This window comes from Canis aureus, chromosome 26 (assembly GCF_053574225.1).
Source record: "Canis aureus isolate CA01 chromosome 26, VMU_Caureus_v.1.0, whole genome shotgun sequence".
Classification (NCBI taxonomy): Eukaryota; Metazoa; Chordata; class Mammalia; order Carnivora; family Canidae; genus Canis; species Canis aureus.
This window is the reverse complement of record NC_135636.1, coordinates 49,122,888-49,143,464: the sequence shown is the minus strand read 5'-3', so window position 1 is coordinate 49,143,464 and position 20,577 is coordinate 49,122,888. Positions and strand designations below refer to the sequence as shown.

Genomic DNA, 20,577 nt, shown 5'->3' with positions numbered 1-20,577 from the left:
CAGTCTCCTTATTTGGAAAGCCTTGAGGTGGGTTACCCTCCTCCCCCCCTTCTAGATAAACGTCACACCTAAACTTTCAAAGGGACGAACCTGTCCCATGTCACACTCAGAAACATATTCCAGGCAAGGTACAATTGGGACCATTGTCCCGGAAATGTATCGAGCAAGGTCAGACTTCATTCATTTCAGCCTCTAACCCAGCAGGCCATCCTCCAGAGGTCTTTGTTTTGTCTTAGTGTAGGTTTCACCTATATGTCATTATGACCACTGATGGACAAATAAAGCATTTACTTTGTAAATAAATGACAGCAGGTGGAATCAAGGGTTTACAGGTAAGCAAATGACACCGAGCACCCTGGAACACAAGCTCGTTTGTGGTCTGTTCGGCTTTCTGTTTTCACCCGACACAAACTGAAAGACGAGATTTTACTTAATTGGCGTGGTGAGCCGACACCGTCTAGAGTTTTCGGCCTAGCATTTGACCTACCCAGGCCTTAAAAGCTTTAATTTTTTTTAAAAAAGGTTTTCACATTTGGAGGCCACCATGCGTGACCTTTTCATATGAATTAGTAATTTATTCTAATAGGTCGCTGCCATTTTAAGTACCTGGCTTACGCTTTGAAAGTACAGCAATCCATTAGCATAATTCTTGGAACAGTTCAGCTAGAGTTTTTTTTAATGGAAGGGGCCTCTCATTTGGCTCTGGGGGAGATGGAAGTTGTGGAAAATTAAAGGCTCCAGAAAGGGGCAAAGGGCCGGAATGTCCTGAGGATAAAATGTCTAGGGAGGGCACAGGTCCCTGGCTCAGGTGACCTGCTTCCTGGCCAAAGCCAGCAACTTGGGATAGCACACCCTTAACCTAAAACATTAGGTCCCCTCATGATACGCCTTGGATTAAGCAGAGCCGCACACGACCCAGAGGGATGGCCTAGCAAGAGATCTTCCCAACACGACGTTTTATGACAATGAATTCACATGTCTCGGTTTGAATTTTGTGGTCTTGCGAGCTTCGTATTTAGGGATGGATGTGTTCCTTGGCTCTTTTGCATCTTCCTGCCTGGGTAAGAAGGCCTAGTCTGCTTTTAGAAGCAATAGACTCGCTATAGCTTGGAATCTTGAAAATATTGTTACACTTAATGATGTAATTCAGTTTTTGGACAAGGGTGTTCTTACTGGCTTTTCATCTGTTGGGGTCATGGAAAGAGCCCAGAGAAAATATAGTAAGATTTTAACAGCCTCGGAAACAATAAATAGGTTTCCACTGAAACGGAAACCTCAGCTGTAAGATTTTAATAGTATTTAGTGCTTCCACAGTGTTTTCAGTCTTTAAAGCACATTCTGTACTTTATTTAGATAGAAGGACTAAAGTGGTTGCAAATGAACGTGACCTGAAACCTGTGCTATGTAGATGATGAGAGTAAGAACTAAGACCCAGTAAATCCCTGGTAAGGAGGTCCTATTATTTAGGACCACAAAGTTCTTAAAATCTAACCTGGTGATTACCCAAGGCATCTTTTTCTTGTCATATTCCCTAGTTAGTAACTTCAATCACAAAGTACTTCTAAACTTGCATTCCAAACTAAACGCAATGTTTAAGTCAGTAAAACTTCATTTCAGAAGATCTGAAGTCAAAGAATTAACTACATGCCATGTGAAAAGTCCCTATTTCATTGCCATCAACTAATTTCAAAACAATTTGTTTCAAATTCAAAACACAGCTGATCCAAGCAGAATGTGGGAGCACAATGGTCCATGTGTTTGGACCCAATTTCTTGAGCACTGGCTCAAGAGCCAGTGCTTTGAGATGCCATTGAAGCATCTACTTGAAAATGATGGTGCACAATATGAGGGTGACTGAGACTTTTTGCCTCTTTACTGATCTTTCTTGACTCTGATGAGGGGGCCCCATTTATGAAGGGAGCTTTCTGGTCTCCACGGATGCCCTGTGTCTGGGGCCATGAGCGCCCTCCTTACCTTTCTCACCAAACCCCCAAAAGGCCCCAGAGTGGGTGGGAGTAAACCTTTAACAAAGCCAGCCACCATCTAACCTTAAAAGGGGGAAACCATCCAAGAGAGACTATGTGCTTTACTCTGTTCCTTTTAAAGCTTAAACCTAAATAATATGATACACATGTTAAACTTGACTGAAGATTCTAGATGGACAGACCCTTTGGATTAGGGGCACAATGACATCAAACATAACAGATCCATGGACCCACTAACTGGAGATCATAATTGGGTTTGAAAAAAAAAAAAAGCTGTACGAGTGTTACTGCCCTTGAGCAGGAAAATTAATTTTCCTCAACTTAAAATATTTTTAACTCCCCTTGGGGGAAAGTCTTTTCATGAGGGCTAAGGTAATGGCAAAACCTGTTGCTTAGAACTTTTAAGTTGGCCTTGAGTACGGAAACTCATCCAGGATGGGGAGTGGTGGAGGCAGGGCCGGCTAACTTCTATTTTCATTTACAGGGTGTCTTATTTAAATGGCATTTTGATCCGACATCTCACTAAACAAGGAACAGCATAACAGGAAAAATATAAACAAAAAGCAAGTTGGCGCGATCGATAGGGCGCTAAAGTCCTAATCAGACCTCCTCAGATTAAAGAGGCCCTCTAATTGCTCTGATTTTAAAGATTTTAGTTTTTTTCCCTATCGCATTCAATTCTTCAAATTCAGCCCCCTTTAATTAAGAGTTTAGAGAGTTAAACGCTCCGGATTAATCAGGTAATAAATTTCCTTTCACTAAATGCTGCTTTGTGTATATAACATTCGCAAATGCAACAATTTCTAGCTTCAAGTTTTACGTCCTGGGTTTTACTTCATTTCCCTACCAACTAAACGCAGGTGATCATTTTCAAGTGGCCCTGCAGTTAGTTACTAGCCCCCCCATTTGCCATCACTGACATCCTGGCGAGGCTGGGCTGTCCTCTGCCCTCCTGGCTGGAGCCCCCTCCCCTTGTCCCATTTCCATCTGCTGTTGGTAAACCCTGAATGAAGCAATTCATGTGACATAATTAGTCACATGCCTTCTTCATCTAGACATGGATCTACCTTTTCATCTTTTTGTGTTTGCCCACACACGTTTAGACTGAAATAGAAAAATGTGTAATTATAGTGTGGCTCCACCTATTTCCCTGGGTTTTTGTTTGGAGGGGGGAACAAACCATCCGGCCGCCAACAGCAAGGCCCCCAGATGGGGAAAGCCGCCTCCTCCTGGCTGTCCCCCCACCCCCACCCTACCCCACAAACTCCACTAAGCCACCATTTGGTGTAATTCAGGGTTTGCTGGGAGGCCCAAGGCTGGTCCCCCCTGGCTCCCTTCCCTCAGGTTACGGGGTCAGCAGGGTGCACAACTGTGGCCGGCCTGCCTGTCAGGAGCCCATGGACATCAGCAGAGCCCCGCTGGCACTCTGGCTTCCTGAGGTCTCTGCTGACCTCTGGAAGTTAGGACGAGAAAAATCACTCAGCCAAAGCACCAAGCAGTTGCAACCAGTCTGGGGATCAGATGAAAAGGAGATGTTTCCATGAGCTCCAGACCTCAGCCCTAGCCACAGCCGCCGCGTCTCGGGGTCTCTGCACGCCCGCCCAGCACTGGGAAGGCGGCCTCTGCCGCTTTCCTGAACATTCCTGCCCATCGGTTGCCTTAGTCTCTACTACCTTCTCAGATTACGGCTCCTTTTGTGCTAATTACACTGAAAAAATGGAAAGAATGTCGCTGACTTTACAAAGAACACAAAGCAGGGTTGCCTTAAACCTAAATATAGCCAATTTCTTTCAGAAGGCAGACAACTCGGCTTTCAAACGAGCTGCACTTTGCGGATTAATTGCAGATGGCCAATTCATTTATTAAGACCCAGGTGACAGAAGGGCCCAGCGATTGGGAGGACAAATTAAAAATGTGTGTTGCTTTTGGGGGCCATTTACATAAAATGAGGAGACCTGATTAACGATGAGCTCCCCCCCATCTCACCCCATCCGCCCCGTCCTAGCACTTCATTGTAAATTATGACTTGCCAATGATGGCAGGCTAACGTGGCAACCCAGGGAAGAGGGAAGAGACCAAAGCTGCAGACCTGCAGAAAGCAGTACCTGTTCTAAGGCAGGTAAAGACATCAATGAAATGCAAGCCTCACTTTCCCCCCCTCCAAGGCGGTGGCTGCAGCCGAGCAGAGGATTTGGTTTCTGCTGCCCCAGCTCTCCACTAGGTAAGAAGCGGCCCCGGGAGAGACAACACCGGAAAAGATGAGCTATCCCCGGGAGCCAGGCAAATTATGGATTACACCACCCCTCCTTCTCTGAAATCCTCCTCTAAGGGTTAATAGGTGAGCAGTAGCAGCTTGGAATGATTTATTTTTCTAAGGAACATTAAATACTGAGTTGCTCATGCTGAAATAATGCCACAGCTGTGACCCGTAGGGCTGAATTTTGGACACGGGCTCTAGTGACAGGTGTACTTGATGTATGCCCAGCTTGGCTGGAGTTGCAATGCCCCACTCAAATTTTCCCCCCAATTAATTGGTGGGGACTCTGGAGCCGGCCAGGAAAGCAAGTGCCTTTTGCCACAGACACAGAAGACCATGTGTGCTCAGCCGTCAACAAAAAACGCCAGCCTGGGGGAGCTGCGGTGGGGGGGGGGGGGCACAATGGAAGCACTGCTCCCTGAAGGTAAAAGAAGAAATCCAGGCAGACCCTGGAAGGTGGGGGAAACGCAAAGGTGGGAGCGGAGAGAACTGATTGGGACCAAACCCTTCCCGGTTTTAAAGCAAACAGGTCTGTCCTATAATCACTTCTTGGAGGATTTTAGCAATTGAAGCGAGCCCGGGATTCTAGGAAATGTGTCACCAAAATTGGTATTATTAGAGGAAGTGGCACAAAGCTAGAAACGCAGAGTCTAATCTGTAACATACTAATTATACCTATTTTTATCACAGGGTTGCCGTGACCTAACACCAAGATACAAGATCTGTAGAAAACTGGCCCTTTGCGTATGTAAGACATGAACACCTTGGGAGTGGGGGTGCCACAGGACAATGGCTTCACTGAGTCCCGTGGTCCTCTCTGGGGTGAGAAAGCAGCAGTCACCCATGAAGGCAGCTGATTTTCATGGGAACTTGGAAGCAGTGAAAGAAGCCAAGTGAGGCTCTAGACCAAACCTTGGGAATTCTGGGGTGATGTCAGCACACTGGGAAGAGGGCAACTCTAAAATGTCAGTCTGGCCGGGGCAAGCTGGATTATGCCCACAGGGTGTCCTGGTCTAGAGAGAGAAGGAAGAAGGCTGGGCTGTGTTTTGTCAAGCCAAGATGGATCCTGGACAGGCTTTCCTTGGTCCTTCCCACTGACTACAAAGGCCCCGGGTCCCCTGTCTTCTGGCAAGATGGCGCCACATGGCTGATGGATAGAAGACCAGCTCCAAACGCTGCCACGTCTCCCACTTTAGAGACTGGTTCCAGTAAGACTGCTTCTCGCTAAGATGAAGATGGCTTAAGATGTTGACCAACTTAAAGCCATGTTAGTTTTCTCTGCTTCTTATTCTTAAAAGATTCTCATTCTTAATCTCTGCCTTCTGAGTACCAGTATTTCTTTAATAACTGGATCTCCAGAGCTGCTTCCAAAAGCATAGCTGTGAAGGAACCTTTGAAAGGAAGTTGATCTAGAACTTAGTTGGAACCCAAAGACACCTAAACTTCAAGTTAAAATGGATATTCCATTTACTCACCGCCATTGAAAGCATCCCCACAAGTCTAGGAAACCCTGACCTCAAATTCCTACCATGAGGTTATTAACCCATGCCTCAGGGGGGCGCCCCAGAGCAGGATAATTTAAAACCACTCTGTGCCTTAAAAGTGAGTTTCTTAGATGGTTTTCTGTTAATTAAGTCAAGGAGTACTCTAAATATATCATTTCAATGAGCTGCCATGAGTTGGCTGAATGCAAAATGTGAAAAAAAAACCAAACTGTTGACTAACTAGTGTGATCCCCAAGGACACTTAATGCTTGAATCTTCAATATAAAATACCTTGATATTTCATTTCCCTTGCACATTCTTAAATGTGTTAAATAAAGGTGTTTTCTTCAACCTGGCATAGCTATCTATCTGACAGATTGACTGAAGCTATGGATAGCAGCGAGGGGAACTCTGGAAAAAGGAGAAGGAAGGCAGGACCCGAGGCGAAGGAGAGAATTCTGCGACAAACATCTAGTTTCTAAAATGGATGCCAAAGGCAGGGGGGATTTGGGAAGAAAAGTATACATGTCATTTCTAAAGCATGCAGAGCACAACAGCACATTCTGCAAACAAAAAATTTTTAAAAAGCGACCAGTGGCCCACAAACCCCAGGGAAACAGACAAAAAAAAAAAAAAAAAAAAAAAAAGATCGTTCTGATTTATCATAATGGAACCTTTGCTTAACCTTCTTCCCAATACCTGGCAATTCTGTGAAATCACCCAGCTGTCACTCTCTTCCTTTTAGGAACGTGACACTGATTTGTCTGGCCGAGACCCATTATTAGAATTCTGAGGTCTGCCTAATGGGGCTACTAATAAATCTAAGTCATCAATTCTTGACCTCTCTCTCCCGAAATTCTCGGTATTGTGGTCAACTGCTGCAAAGACGTTTTCCAGGTTCTGTAACTGTAACATAAAAATAAAGGATCGAGGCTGGGTGGGTTTGGAGGTCTGAGCACATCTGGGCTCTGCACTCCCTGTGGCCCGGAGGGAAAGTAAGACCCGGTAGAGACAGCATCTGGGGGTAATATCAACGCGCTGCGTTGGGCTGAGCTGTCTGCAAACAGGAATGAAGGGTAGGAGGCTGGAGTACGCCGGGGGCGCCAGTGCCCTTCCCTGCCTCTCCTCAGCCCCTTCCTCCTCCACCTGCCTGGCTGCTCACCGCACTGAAAGATCAGGACAAAATGTAGCCCAGAGTTGAAACTGGCTATCCACGCGAGAAAGAAAGAAAAAAAGAGAGAAAAGATAGATGATCTAGCTCTAGTTGTGATGACTTTGCGATAAAGGGGATGCGGGGGCCAGCTTTTTTGAGAAAATGAACCGTGGACTTTTTTTTTTCCTTTCTTTTTCTATAAAAGCTGCATCTCTCATCCTTAGTGTTGACTGGTGGGACCGGGGCAGGTGGCTTTAGGTTTTAGCTTCCTCTAAATTCTAAGATGGCTGCAGACACCAGACAAATCTCGACCTTGATAAGGATGTTGCCGAGAGCGAAGTCGTAAAGCTGTCTCTTGGCATCGTTCTGCCTCCCTGCGCCTGCCTGTAGGGACCGCCTTGCCACTTGGTCCCCGCCGCCCCTCCGCAGCCTTCCGATGGCCGCTGCAGAGAAAGCGAGACACTCGTGCCCTCCCTTCCTCGGCCCTCGGAGCGCAGCCTGGCTCCTAGGTCTGTTCCCTCTGGTTCCAAAAAATAAGTTTATCTACGGCATTGGGGTTGTGTTGCGGTGATGTCAGGGTAGGTGGCCGGATGTTCCTCTCAAGTGTTCGGGCAAACTGGCTGGCTGTAGACAAAACAACCAGATGCTCTTTCACGATTACATTTTTGACCAAATTGATTGGAAGCTTCGGTGGGAAGAAGACAAAAAAACTCAAGTCAAGAAGGTCACCAGAGCAGGAAATTTGTGGGCGCGAAGACGCCGTAGGAGAGTGGACAGCATTACATTTTTCTCGCAATGAAAAATCCGAGTTTCCAGATCGTGCTAAATGACTCCAAATTTGCCAGAACAAAGCCACCGCAGAGAGAATGGATTTTTTTTTTTAAAGGTTATACTGTTCCTATTTACTTGGCGTTGCTGCTGCCAGAAAAGTGGCCCGGGCCCTCCTTTTCAGCACTGAATAAAATGTAAATGGTCTAAATTAAGAAGCCATCTAATCTCAACCAATATTAATTCTGATTCTGACATGAAAAATGAGACCACTTCTCCAGGCAGCATGATGACCACCGCCGCCCGATATTAACCGATCGCCTCACCGTGTTTCTCAAAGAACGAGCTATTTTCCCCTTTCCGAAGTGCCTATTTCTCTCAAAGAGGGGATGAAATCCTCACTGTCTTTATTCTGACATCGGAAAGGCACAGTATCCTCGAGTGGGCTCGCCTTGACCGCCCCCCCCCCCCGTCTCCCACTCTGCCAGCTTCTGTATCTTGTCTGTTTTTCTGTTCCTCCAAACTATAAAATCACTATAAAATAAAATATCGAAGTACCCTGAGGGCTGTAAGTCAAGATGCTGTCCTCGAACGTTTCTCTTTGCAGACCGAACTGCCAGCTCCTGATATTATTCTCCAAGCAAAGAGGGAGGGGAATGGGTTTGAACATCTTTTTCTAATGTTTTCCCCTCAACTGGTCCACTGAAATCAGCCCGATCATGGTGCCTCCATCTCCGTAGCACACAGAATCCCCGAGTATCTAGATAGAACAAGAATTTGCATCTCGGCTTGGCTCAGACGGGGAGACTGCAGTGGTTCCAGGGAAGGAGGCATCTCAGCCCAGCCTGCAGTACCGACCGCTGCCCCCTCCTCTACGAGTCTACAGATGTGGCATTCTGCTTGTTAATCCTCTTGTTAAGTGCGAGAAATAAAGTGGTTTTACTGGTAAATGTCCATAATTCATCTACCACAAAGCCCTAAGTCCCTGCTGTTTCATTATCCGCTGCCCGTTAATAATTGTCAAAATTAGAAGTGTCTCTAGCAGCACGCCAATTTAGCGAGGGCAATAAGGAGCCCCAGAAAAATCACAAATTGTTTGGGGGAAGTTGCTGCAGAGAGGGCCTCCTCGGAGGGACATAATGCCCACCGGTGTTTAATTCAAGGCCGAGGGGCACGCGGCAGCCGCGGCGGCAGTGGTGGCGGCGACATCACTTTTAACAGAGACATTGTGTAATTCAGTTACACAAAAGCAGCCGAGATGAGCAGGTTCAAATCATGTCTCCTGCTCTGTGCGATTCCGCGCTGGAGGCTCTGGACGCAGCCTACACCGTGCGTTTTGCGGCATGAAAGAGCCCTAACAGAGCGGGGAGGTGAAAGGTAGCAGGAAATAATGCACCTTCTATGTCTGTGTGTTTTCCCTCTGCTCCCCTCATCCCTGGGGACCCCACAGCCAACCTGGACGCCTTCTGCTACTCTCTTGCTCACATTCCTAGTCCCAGCAGCTACGGCCCTTTCCAGCTACGAGAGGCCGGCATTCACTTTTACATTTCTCTCTAAACGCTGCCAGCCCCGTGGGCCCAGTGCCTCGGGTCGGGCCAGGGATTACAGACGAGCCGAGAGGATGGAAGGGGGAACCAGGGCTCTGTCCCTGATGCTTGCCTTGCGGGCACTGAACCCAGCCTATCGACACCTGCCTTCCTAACTCCCTTCCCTGCCCCTCGGAGCATTAGGCCCCGGCTCTCCCTGCAGCTCCAAGGCCCCTGAACGGCCATGTGGAGCCTGCACCTGACTTTAGGAAAAACTTCATTTTCAACGATGGGGTGTGTGTGACCACTCAAAACCCCTCCAGCACCGCTTCCAGCGGTGGTGGAGCCGAACACATGCTGGCCTCCTCCTCCTGGGGTGAAAGTCCCAGCTCACCCCCCACAGAAGGGAAGAGAGAGGCCAACACCCTGCAGCTTGCCGACTTCTGTCCTGTAGGCCCTTCCTATTCACTCCTCACCCCTGCGACAAATGACAAACGGCAAGGCGGGACCCACCGAGCCAGGCCGGGACCCCAGGCTGCTGCCGCTTGTCTGCCCGCAGGCCCCCCCCCCCACCAGTGTATCCATCACGCGGGTGACAGGCGCTCTGCACTCCCGCTCTGCAGTCCTCAGGTCCCTTCCCTTCCCCCGCCACAAGCCTCCTCTGTAAAAACCAAAAAACATCTTGTTCTTTCATCATAATTAAAGTGCTGTCAGGGAAATGGCATGGCTGATTTTTGCTGCAGTTGAAATGACCCTCTCGTTCCTCTTCTCTCATTTGCTAAAGTGGTCCTTTCTCCGCCTGAAATCAGGCCCTTTGGGGATGGAAATTTTAGCTCGAAGCCGAGAGTTCTAAGCACAAGCCTAACCTTGGGAGGGTGGGGGGGGCGGAAATCGATGTTTCGAGCGGCCTCTCTGCGGCAAGGTGCCGGCGAAGCCATCTTAGCGGGCGGGAGCGGTGGCGGCGGCCCCTCGTTACCAGCCATTGTCAGGGTGCACCGTTCAGCCACCCCGGGGGGCCGATCCCCCCGCCTCTGGTGACTGAGCAGAGGGGCAGGGGGATGCTGCTTGGAGGAAGCCAATAGGTTCTGGATCTGGGAAGATAAAATCCGAATGCCTTTCACGCTCCCCGGGAAAGCGTGACTGTGTGTTTAATATCAGCGGCGGCCTGCGTGTTTGTGTTCGAAATAAAGCTATAACTTACACGCATAATTAAATGCCCTCCTCCTCCCAGCCGAGCGCGACCGAGCCACTGGGTGACACTCCTGCCTGTCATGGACGCTGCAGCGTTTAGGGCTCTAGTCCTGGCAATGGCGTCCCTTCTGGGTTTTGTGCAAACGTCACGTTAATCCTGCTGGCCATCGCAGAACTTTCTGCAAAGAGCCTCGCAGGTGGGGTGCCCATCAACGTTGCAGAAAAACAAAAGGCAGGAAAGGGGGAAAAAACGTGGAAGGAAAGAAGAGGAGAGAGAGAGAGAGAGAGAACCCAGGGCCCCGGGTAGCTCTGAGCTCTGCCGCTGGAATCTATGACATATGTTCAAATACATATTATGGGAGGAAATCATAATATTCATCCTAGCCTTCAACTACTTACATTTTAAGGAAACTCGTATGTCAGGAGCTTTCAAAATTAGCTTAATTTCCTTTTCCTAAAGATCACACATCTTGGAAAGGCCCCTTTTGAGTTACACTGGGGAGCTTAATTGGCAGGCTTCCGGGTTTCTATGAGGGTATGCTAATATCTAGCAAGTCAAAATGGCAATCCAGGCCTCCCTCAATTGAATCATTAGTTGTTAATGCACCTCTGAGTAACTGGAAGCTAAGGTGTGAAATCAACCCAAGTGTCACTAAGCACCAGTTTTTCCTGAGGCTGCAACGCAGGACAGTTGGGGGGCTGTTTATGTAACATCCGGGCAACAAGAGTGTTTTTGCTGCGGGATTATTTGCCGGCCTGGTCTCCTGCCTCCTTGCTCCTTCTCTCTAACTACCCCCGACAGGATTTTTTTTTCCTTTTTCTCTCTCTTTTTTTTTTTAAAGAAAGCAAAGCCACCATATAGTACTGGAGCCTTTTATTTCCTGACTGCTCTGTGTGTCATAGCAGAGGATGCTAGAGGAAAACATGGGGCTTGTTATTATCGACCTGAGCTGGAATGAGTCAGGCACCTAAAGGCTTCGATCTGGACCTGACTCGGCCACTCGGATGCCCACCCCCGGCCCCCCACTGCCAAGCGGAAGCCAGTAAGGCGCCCTGGTAGCACCTGGAGAGCTGGGGGTGGACTGGGGGAGTGGGTGGAACCCTCAAGTCCTGCAGGGTCACAAGGGAAAAAAGCCAATTCCATGAATTCACTGCATTACGGGGATGGGGGGTGGGGTGGGGAGGGGGAGAATGGGGGTAAAGCCCAGGACAAGGAATGGGGAGGGAAGTCCACTGCCCAAGGGCCCCCTCCTCATCCTTTCTCTGTGCCTCCAGTTACATTTTTACCTCCAAGGCCTCCACCATTAAAAATGTGACTCTGCTTTTTTCTTTTTTCTTTTTTTTTTGTAGCCTCACAGAGCTCTTTATTAAAATGCAAATTTCCCTTAAGGGTAGCCCTGTAAGCCTCTGCCAGCTAATGGGATTAACTGAACCGAACACAGCCACCTGCGGGGAGGTATGGAGGCCCCGGGTCAGGTCTCCATTTCTCAGATTTGCCAGGGGCTCGTCTGGGAGGGCGCAGGAGCCACGCGGCATCCCTGTCCCCGACCTCCAGGCCTCGCACCCCAGCAGGCGGACCAGCTGCCCGCGGCGTCTCCGGCCTGATGCCCTCGCCTCTGCCCATCGCTTCTCTTCGGGCCGACCCGGCTTGGTTACTGTCCTGGACACGCCGCCGGGGGACAGAGCAGCCCGCAGCCGGCCCGGGACGTGGCGCCACACGGACTAACGCATGTCACGAAGGATGCTTTCAAGGGAACCTGGGCGACTGACTTTTCTGAGCCACCTCACGCCCTGAGACCAGTCTCGGCCCCTCTACCGGCCGCGGGGCTCTCTGGGGGCAGAGGTCACGGGGTCATGGCCGGCCGGGGCCTAACTGCGCATGCCAACCCTCTGTACGTGCCTGCCCTGAGCTAAAGCACAGTCCCGGTCTGTAGACACTCGCACGTTAAAAAACCGTCTTTTATACAGAGATCACGGAGGCGCTGAGCCTTACGGGAGGCCTACAGGTAGCACCATGCCCCTCCAAGGCTGAGGCTTAGAGTAGTTCCTGAAACGGAAGTTGGAAATTAATTCTGGAATTTAAGGATGTGTGTTCTTTCCACAATGACTGGGAACTAACCGCGCTACTTGAATACAGAAAACCTCTACTTGCCTCAGAGAGCAGGAGAAAGGCTGAGGGCCCAAGATGGGGGCCTGGAACCAAGATGGAGGGCAGCTCAGGGCCCAAGATGGAGGGCGGCTAGGGCCCAAGATGGAGGGGAGCTAGGGCCTAAGATGGAGGCTTGGAACTAAGATGGAGGGCAGCTCAGGGCCCAAGATGGAGGGCGGCTAGGGCCTAAGATGGAGGCTTGGAACTAAGATGGAGGGCAGCTGAGGAGCTAAAATGAAAGCACTCCACGGCCCATCAGGACCTCTGGCGGCAAATTATGAGCACGTTCCCCTCCCACCCCGGGCACAGGAATCCCAAAGCAGATCCTCAGGTAGGGGGAGAATTTGGGCCCATCCGCTTGCAGAGTTTCCAGGTCTAGAAGGTCCGGGAGGCCCGGCGCACACACAGCAGGGGAGGGGGCGGCTAGCTAGGGGCCTGGCAGGCAGCCCGGCCGGTGACCTCTGGTGACCTCCAGTGACCTGGGGGCACGTCCCTCCCCCGGGAGAGAGGCCCGCAGAGGGCTTGACCCCGACCCCTGGGTACACAGTTCCAGCCTCAGGCGACAGGGTACCTGCCCTACGTGGAGACACCACTGTTTGTTTTGACCAAAAGCAGCTCAGGCGGGTTCCCTGCGGTTAAAGGTCAGGGCGCAGTCCTGTGACCTGCGCTGGCCGGGTTTGCTCTGCGGCCCGGGGGGCGCTGGGGGGTTTCTGACAGCAGTTCTCTGACCGTCCCTCCACTGTCCTCTCCACTGTCCTCTCAGCACAGACCTCCTGGGTTCCTTCTGACAGTAAGACCATCAAAGGGAGTCGCAAGTCTTACACCTCCGTCTTCCCCGTGGGGAAGGGCACATGTGGGGCACCACGCGTGTCCACTGAACAAGTCAATGAATGAATGAAGGAATGAAAATGCCCAAGAGAAGGCAAACTCACCGACCCGGCAAGCATTGCATCCTTCGGAGCGGCTTGGCAGACACACGGGCGGCGGCTAACGCAAGCTAAGAGATGCTACTAGGGAGGCAAAAAGGAAACAAAGCCATTTCAACATTCGACTTGACCCCCACTTTGGGAGATGACTTATCAGGGAGGGAGAATGGGTACACATCTACCAAGGACCGGGCAATATTCCATGCTCTTTGCCAAGTTGGACATGATGCTGCATATGAGGTAAACCTCGGATCTGCCAATAGTCAAGAATTTGAAAAATTAATTTGTGACAACTGTTTTCATTTGGAACGGAGACTTTCCTGGGCCAGGCGTGTCGTTTTATGCTAGATTCCCATTAAACGCTTCCCAGCCACCCTTCTCTTGCTCTGAAGAACCACCATGACCCCCCCCCCCCCCCCCCCAGTGATTTCTAAACATCAGAGAAGGCCCATTTTATAAACTTATTTTGTGGCTGGTCCCTTTTCTTGGCCATCAGAACAGCAATTGTTGCTTCCCCCTCCCACCTCCCCCCATTGGCCCCTAATTGACCATTTGCTAAGTCTCAAAGCAATACAAATTTAGGTCAAATCAATTAGTGACACATTTCTAACTCTTGGCACTTGGTGTGAACTTTTCCTGGTGGAGAGAAGCTAAGCCTTGAGAGCAAACCCCTTATGCCTCTGTGGGCTGTGCTTTTTTAAAACAAACAAACAAACAAACAAACAAAACAAAAAGGGCAAAAACTTGGGAGACTGGGGTCCCACCACAACAAATTAGGACAAGACTTTGATTTTTTTTTTCTTTCTTTCTTTTTTTTTTCTTCTTTCACTTGAGTTAATGAATAAAGGCAGGACAGAGAGGCCGCTGACGAAATATTTTCCCCACTAACTCCAGGAAGCTGAAGGTCTGTTCTAGCGTGTTGTTCCTTGTCATAGCCTGAGAGATTTGCATCTGGGCGTGATGGTCACTGTCGACCCCCCAGCACAGGGCAATCAATCTTGTGTCTCCTCCTGCAGAACCCTGCCCCCCATTCTTCCTCACTGAATAGAATGTCTCCCCTCTCTAATGAACATACCCAGGAGAATAAAACTTGTTTTTCCAAAAAGGGGGGGGGGGGGAGAAGAAAGGAAGGAAGGGAGGAAGGAAGGAACAGAAAAGAAAACAATGCCTATACTGGGTCTGGCTGGAGCCAGATTCTCGAGGACACCAACCTGTAAACTTCTAAGGATTTCCTCAACATCTGAGATGTATACGTAATGTACAGGGTGTTTTGCTTTTAACTTTGGGACTTGCTTTGTTTTGCTTCGAGTAATTATCGAATCAAAGAACTCATGAAGACTGGATTTTTTTTTTTTTTTTAAAGGACAAAAAGAAGGTCCACTGGGTGCCAGATTTCTTAAAGCAAAACCAAACCACGGAGTGGGGTGGGGGGTAAGGCCTGCGCAAGCAGCTTGGAAAATCAGGTTGTGCTAGACGGGGCTTAGTTATTAGTTTCAAAAAAAAAAAAAAAAAAAAAGGATTCCAGGAATTGAACAATCATTGTAGGACCAGGAGAGGAATGTGGGGACGCAGAAAGGGTCCACTGTGTGAGAGAGGAGGCGGTGGTCAGAGCTCAGGGAATGAAGAGCCACTGTCCCTGCCATGCACACCTCCTAGTCCACCCCCCGCCCCCACCTCTGTCCCACTCAGGGGGCTCCTGGCATCGACATCCAACCCTGAGGGCCCAGAGGGATGGGGAGGATGAGGCCCCTCAGCTGTGCTGGCTCCTACAGGACTGGCCGCTGGCAGCCCTCCATCCTCCGCCTGCTGCTGCTGCCCTGACTTGCAACCCGATCCTCTTTCCTCCTCCCTTCTCAACTGTAAGCTCCCAGAGGACAGGGACCCCGGCTGCCACTTAGACCTAAATTTAGCCAAGGCAACTTTTCTCTCTCTTTTAAAAACTTCCATTTGATCTCTGTGTTTAAGTCTTTACTTCCTTTTGCACCTTCTTTCCTTCTCTTTCCCTTCAACAACAAAGGACTGGTGAAGGGGAGATGGTTTTTGACTTGGGGGGGGGGCGGCGGTGGGTGGTTCACAAGCACTCTGGGATTTCTAGAGTTCAGAGGAGGAAAAACCAAGGAAGGGAATTCATAGTCCTTACCCCACCCGGTGCAGGGACAGCACAAGTAGAAGTGGTAGGCACCATGGAAAACGTGGAAAACCTCTAAGGGAGTCTGTGCGTGTGTGCGTGTGCATGTGTGTGCGTGTGTGCTGGGGGGCGGGTGAGGCACGAGCACAGAAGGGTTTGTATGCCGAGGTTAATACCCTCTTTAGAAACATCCATACATCTGGCTGAAGAACAGGAGAGATAAGGAGATGTAAAATCATGGCAGGATGAGGGCGGGGTAGGGGGATTTCCTGTAATATTATAATGTCATTTTAACAATAAGTACAACCTTCTGGAAGATAAAGGGAAAGGGGCCAGGGAAAGTCTGGGGCGCAGATTCCCAGTCCTGTGGGCAACACATGGGCAGTTTGGTCACCTGTGGAAGGCTCTGAACTCTAGAGGGCAAGGTCCCTTGTAAGGAAACGGGGTGTCTGTGCATATGTATGGGTTGGGGGGCTGGGGACACTGGCAAAGAGACCCCAGTGAACAGACCAAAGCCCCCCCCCCGCCCCCCTCAAAGCCCAGAATGGCAGGACTGGTGTCAACACTAATCCCTCTAGGGACCCAGGACAAAAGGAGACCCCAACCTAAGATGTCCCTAAAAGGTGGGGCTTTTTTCCGTTGGGTTTCCTACATTCCATCTAGAGAATTCTAAGCGATCCCACTTCCTGCGAGCGGGCAAAGCCATTCTGAGCTCTCTGCTGACCTCTGGTGGGAAAGGAGCTCTACTGGCCCCAAAAAGGTGTTCTAAACAGGGGCAGCCCACCTGTCCCGTTCCCCAGCACCCCCAAAATCCTGAGTTACATCCCCGGGGGGGCCACCATGGTCACTTGCCTTGGCCAAGGTTCAGGGCTATAAGTTGGGAGGTGTGGGGAGAAAAGAAAGAGCAAGAAATGCTTTAAAGGAGCCCCAGAAGATTATGGGCTTAAGACAGGAATGTTGGAATAAACTTTGTTAACTTAAAAGAATTTTAATAGCGGAATGGGGGAAGCTCCTGCCTGAAATTAATACATTTTATTCAGTCCGTTTGGCTTTTCAACTATAAATGGGGGGAAAGTATCTAGGGATGGTGTATGGAGGATGAGTTTTGTTGGAAAGGGATGGATTCCCTTGACTGGCTTTGAAGGCCCTTCTCAAAGGGATGACCTCATGATTGTACAGCCACTGCAGGGAGGGAGGGAACGGGGGTGGAAAGATGGCGGAAGGGTGCCTGTTCTTTTTGGAACCAAGGAACCTAGCCCCAGACATCACCAGAGCGAGCTGTCCCTCCAAGGAAACTTGGTCTAAAGGTGGCAGAGGTGACCTGCTCCATGTCCTGAGGGGTAAGGTGGGGGTCCCATCCTTAGGCAGGGAAGGCTCTTCATACCCTAGTGCATTGTGGGTTTGTAGCACTGAAGAGTGGAGAGGGTCTGAAGGCGGAGGAAACTAAAACTTGCCCTGAAACCTCAGGGTCCCTTAAAAACCCAAGGACGCCCTCGTAAGCAAAAAAACAATAGGAATTCATCCTCAGCCAGAACCTTCTCTTGTCAGAAAGCACTGAGCCTCCAACCCATACTCTACTCCCTCATCTCGTTGTATCTTCCCACATTGTCTCCAACGCTAACTCCTCCACGAAGGCTCCTTGGGTTTCCCTGGTAGAAAAGGGACCTCTGCCCACCTCTGAATCTCTTTTCTTGCCCTTGACTGGGGTGGGGAAGATGCACCACTCACCCCTGCTTTCTGCAAAGATTCTCCCAGCCATGGCTATCCAGAAATTATTCATTATTTACCAAAGGACAACAGATAGGCTGAAAATTTCCTGTACGGTCTGCCATTTTGAAAAGGACACTTTAAAGGCGGTGGGGGGTAGAGGGCCATCCTACCTGTTCTAGTTACACTTTTTACGAGGGAACTAAAGTTTTATTTTTTTTATTTATTCATTTTTAAAAGATTTTATTTTATTTACTGATTAGAGAGACAGAGAGAGAGAGAGAGGCAGAGGGAGAAGCAGACTCCATGCAGGGAGCCCAACGTGGGACTGGATCCCAGGGTCTCCAGGATCACACCCTGAGCCTAAGGTGGTGCTAAACCTTTAAGCCACCGGAGCTGCCCGGAACTAAAGTTTTAAAGTGAGGAGGACATCCCTCTGATTTTTCAGATGAGGGAAAAGGGGACCCAGAAGATAAAGCAATTTGCCCCCAAGGTCTCAGAGCTGGTTCCTAGAACAACCACGGCACACGCGTGGGCTGGGACCTTGGAGGTCACTGTGATAGTGTGTTTTTCTGCACTGGCTAAAGTCTCCAGAGCCACTAGTTAAAAGTGACAGGATTTGTCCTCAGATATCAATTGTTCAACAGAAAAATCTTTAAAACTATCCCTAGGCTGTGGGGGAGGGGTCTGTGTCCCTGAGAAAGGGGATTAGGGGAGGGGGATGCAGAGGCAGAGTCGCCTAAGGCGGAGCACGTGGTGAGTTTTGAAAAGCCAGGCTCCCAATAGTAAAAGCCGAGCGCCATCTGCCAGCCAGCTCTGAACAGACTTGCTTTATTTTACTGTTTCTATATCTCAGCCTCAAACAGTTGGGGATCTCACCTCTTTCCCTAAAAACAACCTATTTCCTACTCAGAAGCACCCCACCCCCACCCCTAAAATTAAGAATCTGATTGTTAAAAAAAAAAAAATCTCAAAAGAGAGGGGAAAGAAAAGGAAAGCAAGAAGGGAATAAGAACTTCCTAGGAGGCTGATTTCTGCTTCCATTTCTGAGCGGGCCGACCTGTGTGGGGACAGGACAAGCCCTGATGGTGGTTGTCTTGACCCCTTCTTCCTGCGGGATGAGAGGTCAACCCCCAATTTTGAGCCTGCCTTCACATCTGAAGTCAGACCCCCACCTCTGGGGAATGAAGGTTTAGGGCCAGAAAGAAAAAGAGAAGAGAGCCCTCTGCTACCTGCCAACTTAAGTCTCAGGATAGGGGTTTTTGCAAGGGTTTTGATGTTCTCTACACAGAATCTTTTTCTCAAGCCCTGCCTTGGGTCATTACCTCTTTATACATAAAGTTGGACATAGAGACACCACCTGGCTTTCTCTTAGACTACCCATCAAATTTAAGTCCCTCTCTTGACCGTGGCAGGACCCCAGGACTACTCTTGCAGAATCATCACAAAATGAAGGCTTGTCGACATTTTTAAGAATCAAACTTTGGCCTTTTCTGGATGTCACACTTGGCAAAGTCATGGGATCTCTAGAAACCACCAATGTCCCAGGAATGAGAACCCCCACCCACCCCCAATGCCTAAGCCAGTGCTCTCTTTCCAATCTCCTAGAACCCTTCAGAAAAACTGGGGATCCTCTGTCCACTCCCTCCCCCATCAGACCAGACTCCCTCCCATCAGGGCAATGTGGGAAGACAGCAAGCAATAATCGCCATAAGCTCACCCGATGCCAAACCACCCCACGATAGATGATTTCCTAAGACTGCTCCAGAATGACTGGATCCCATCAGGAAAATTTCCAAAGACTCCCATTTGGAAAGGGGAACCCTCCTTCAAGTGTCCATCTTAAAACCAGCCCTGGCCATTTGTTTGTAAAACAAAATGATCTGGTATGCTTCTCTTTTAGCAGCAAAAATGAAGAAATGAAATCACACAAATGTTTAATTATGAATAGCTTATTAGTTTTCTGGCAAATCCAACTTTTAAAAAGTTTCCCCTAATGTCTGGCGTTTGTTTTTGGGTTCTGCCCGGAGTCTAAGTACTTCCTTGGAAAGATGCTGTACTTGGTCCCAGGCAAAGTGTCAAAATCAACATTCAAAAAACATGCCTTGGGTAATTTCTAGGATTCTGCAAGAAGGATGTGTTAGTTCAGGGGCACTTTACTTAGCTAAACTCGAAACATATAAAAAGATATTTTTAAGTTTTTACATATCCAATATATAATTTATCAAACTCCCAATCACTTTTTTTTTTTTTTTAAATTTTTTTAATGATAGTCACGAGAGAGAGAGCAGCAGAGACACAGGCAGAGGAAGAAGCAGGCTCCATGCACCGGAAGCCCGATGTGGGATTCGATCCGGGTCTCCAGGATCGCGCCCTGGGCCAAAGGCAGGCGCCAAACCGCTGCGCCACCCAGGGATCCCTCCCAATCACTTTCTACCCCTCACCCCTAAAGTCATCCTAATAATAAAAGCAAAAGTGTTTACCTTCATATAGAGGTCTGTGGTTGGGAAGTAGTTATTCTTTTAATTTTTTTTCCTTCTAGACTTTACAATTAAAGATCACAAATTTCAAATGCTCTAAGCAAAAACCCACAACACTTTGCTTAAGAAAAATTCAATCTCTGATGAATCTGTAAGATCTGAAAGCTCTATAGAAAGACCAGATGGGGGCAAGATTATAAATGTGTTGGGCTCAAAATATAATAAAGAAGCAATAAAGTCTTCTACCATAATGATTAAGTGAGGGAGAGGCTGTTTAGGTGCAAGTGTGTGTGTGTGTGTGGGGGGGGGTCAGGCCACTGTTTAAAACTAAAATCATGATTTAGTCTTGATAGGATTATTACAAGAGGTGCTGGTTGTAGAATCCACCCTAGGATGGAGAAGGGGGCGTTGACCATCTTATCCAGGACCAAGTACAAGACTCTTGACCAGCAAATGTCCTTGGATTATTACTTCTACTGACACAAATATGTTTTATTTCTAAAAGATCTTATTTTACCTTTCTCAGGCAGTCATTCAGAGGTATTCCATGCCTTTGCCCCTCCCACCCCACAAGGTAACTTCCTGCCTTGAAATATCAGTTGCTAAAGGTCATAGGGTCACTTCCATGCACTGGGCTGCTTCCCTGTGGACCTGGGACCAAGATGACCCAGCTAAGAGCCTATACCCTTGTGTGCACACACACTACCAATTAAAGGCTCCATTAATGTTTGGCGGGCTCATGTCACATGGGGCCCAGCCATCCCAGGGCTGCTATGTTAACAGCCGTCTGAACACTAGTCCTGACTATCCTGGCATCTTTCTT

The 20,577-nt window shown here is 48.9% G+C and overlaps 1 protein-coding gene across 2 annotated transcripts in view; it reads right to left on the bottom strand.

Moving 5' to 3' along the window:
• Positions 1-20,577, bottom strand: part of GNAS (GNAS complex locus) — a 67,418-nt gene that overhangs the window by 24,173 nt on the left and 22,668 nt on the right. The window lies entirely within an intron of this gene.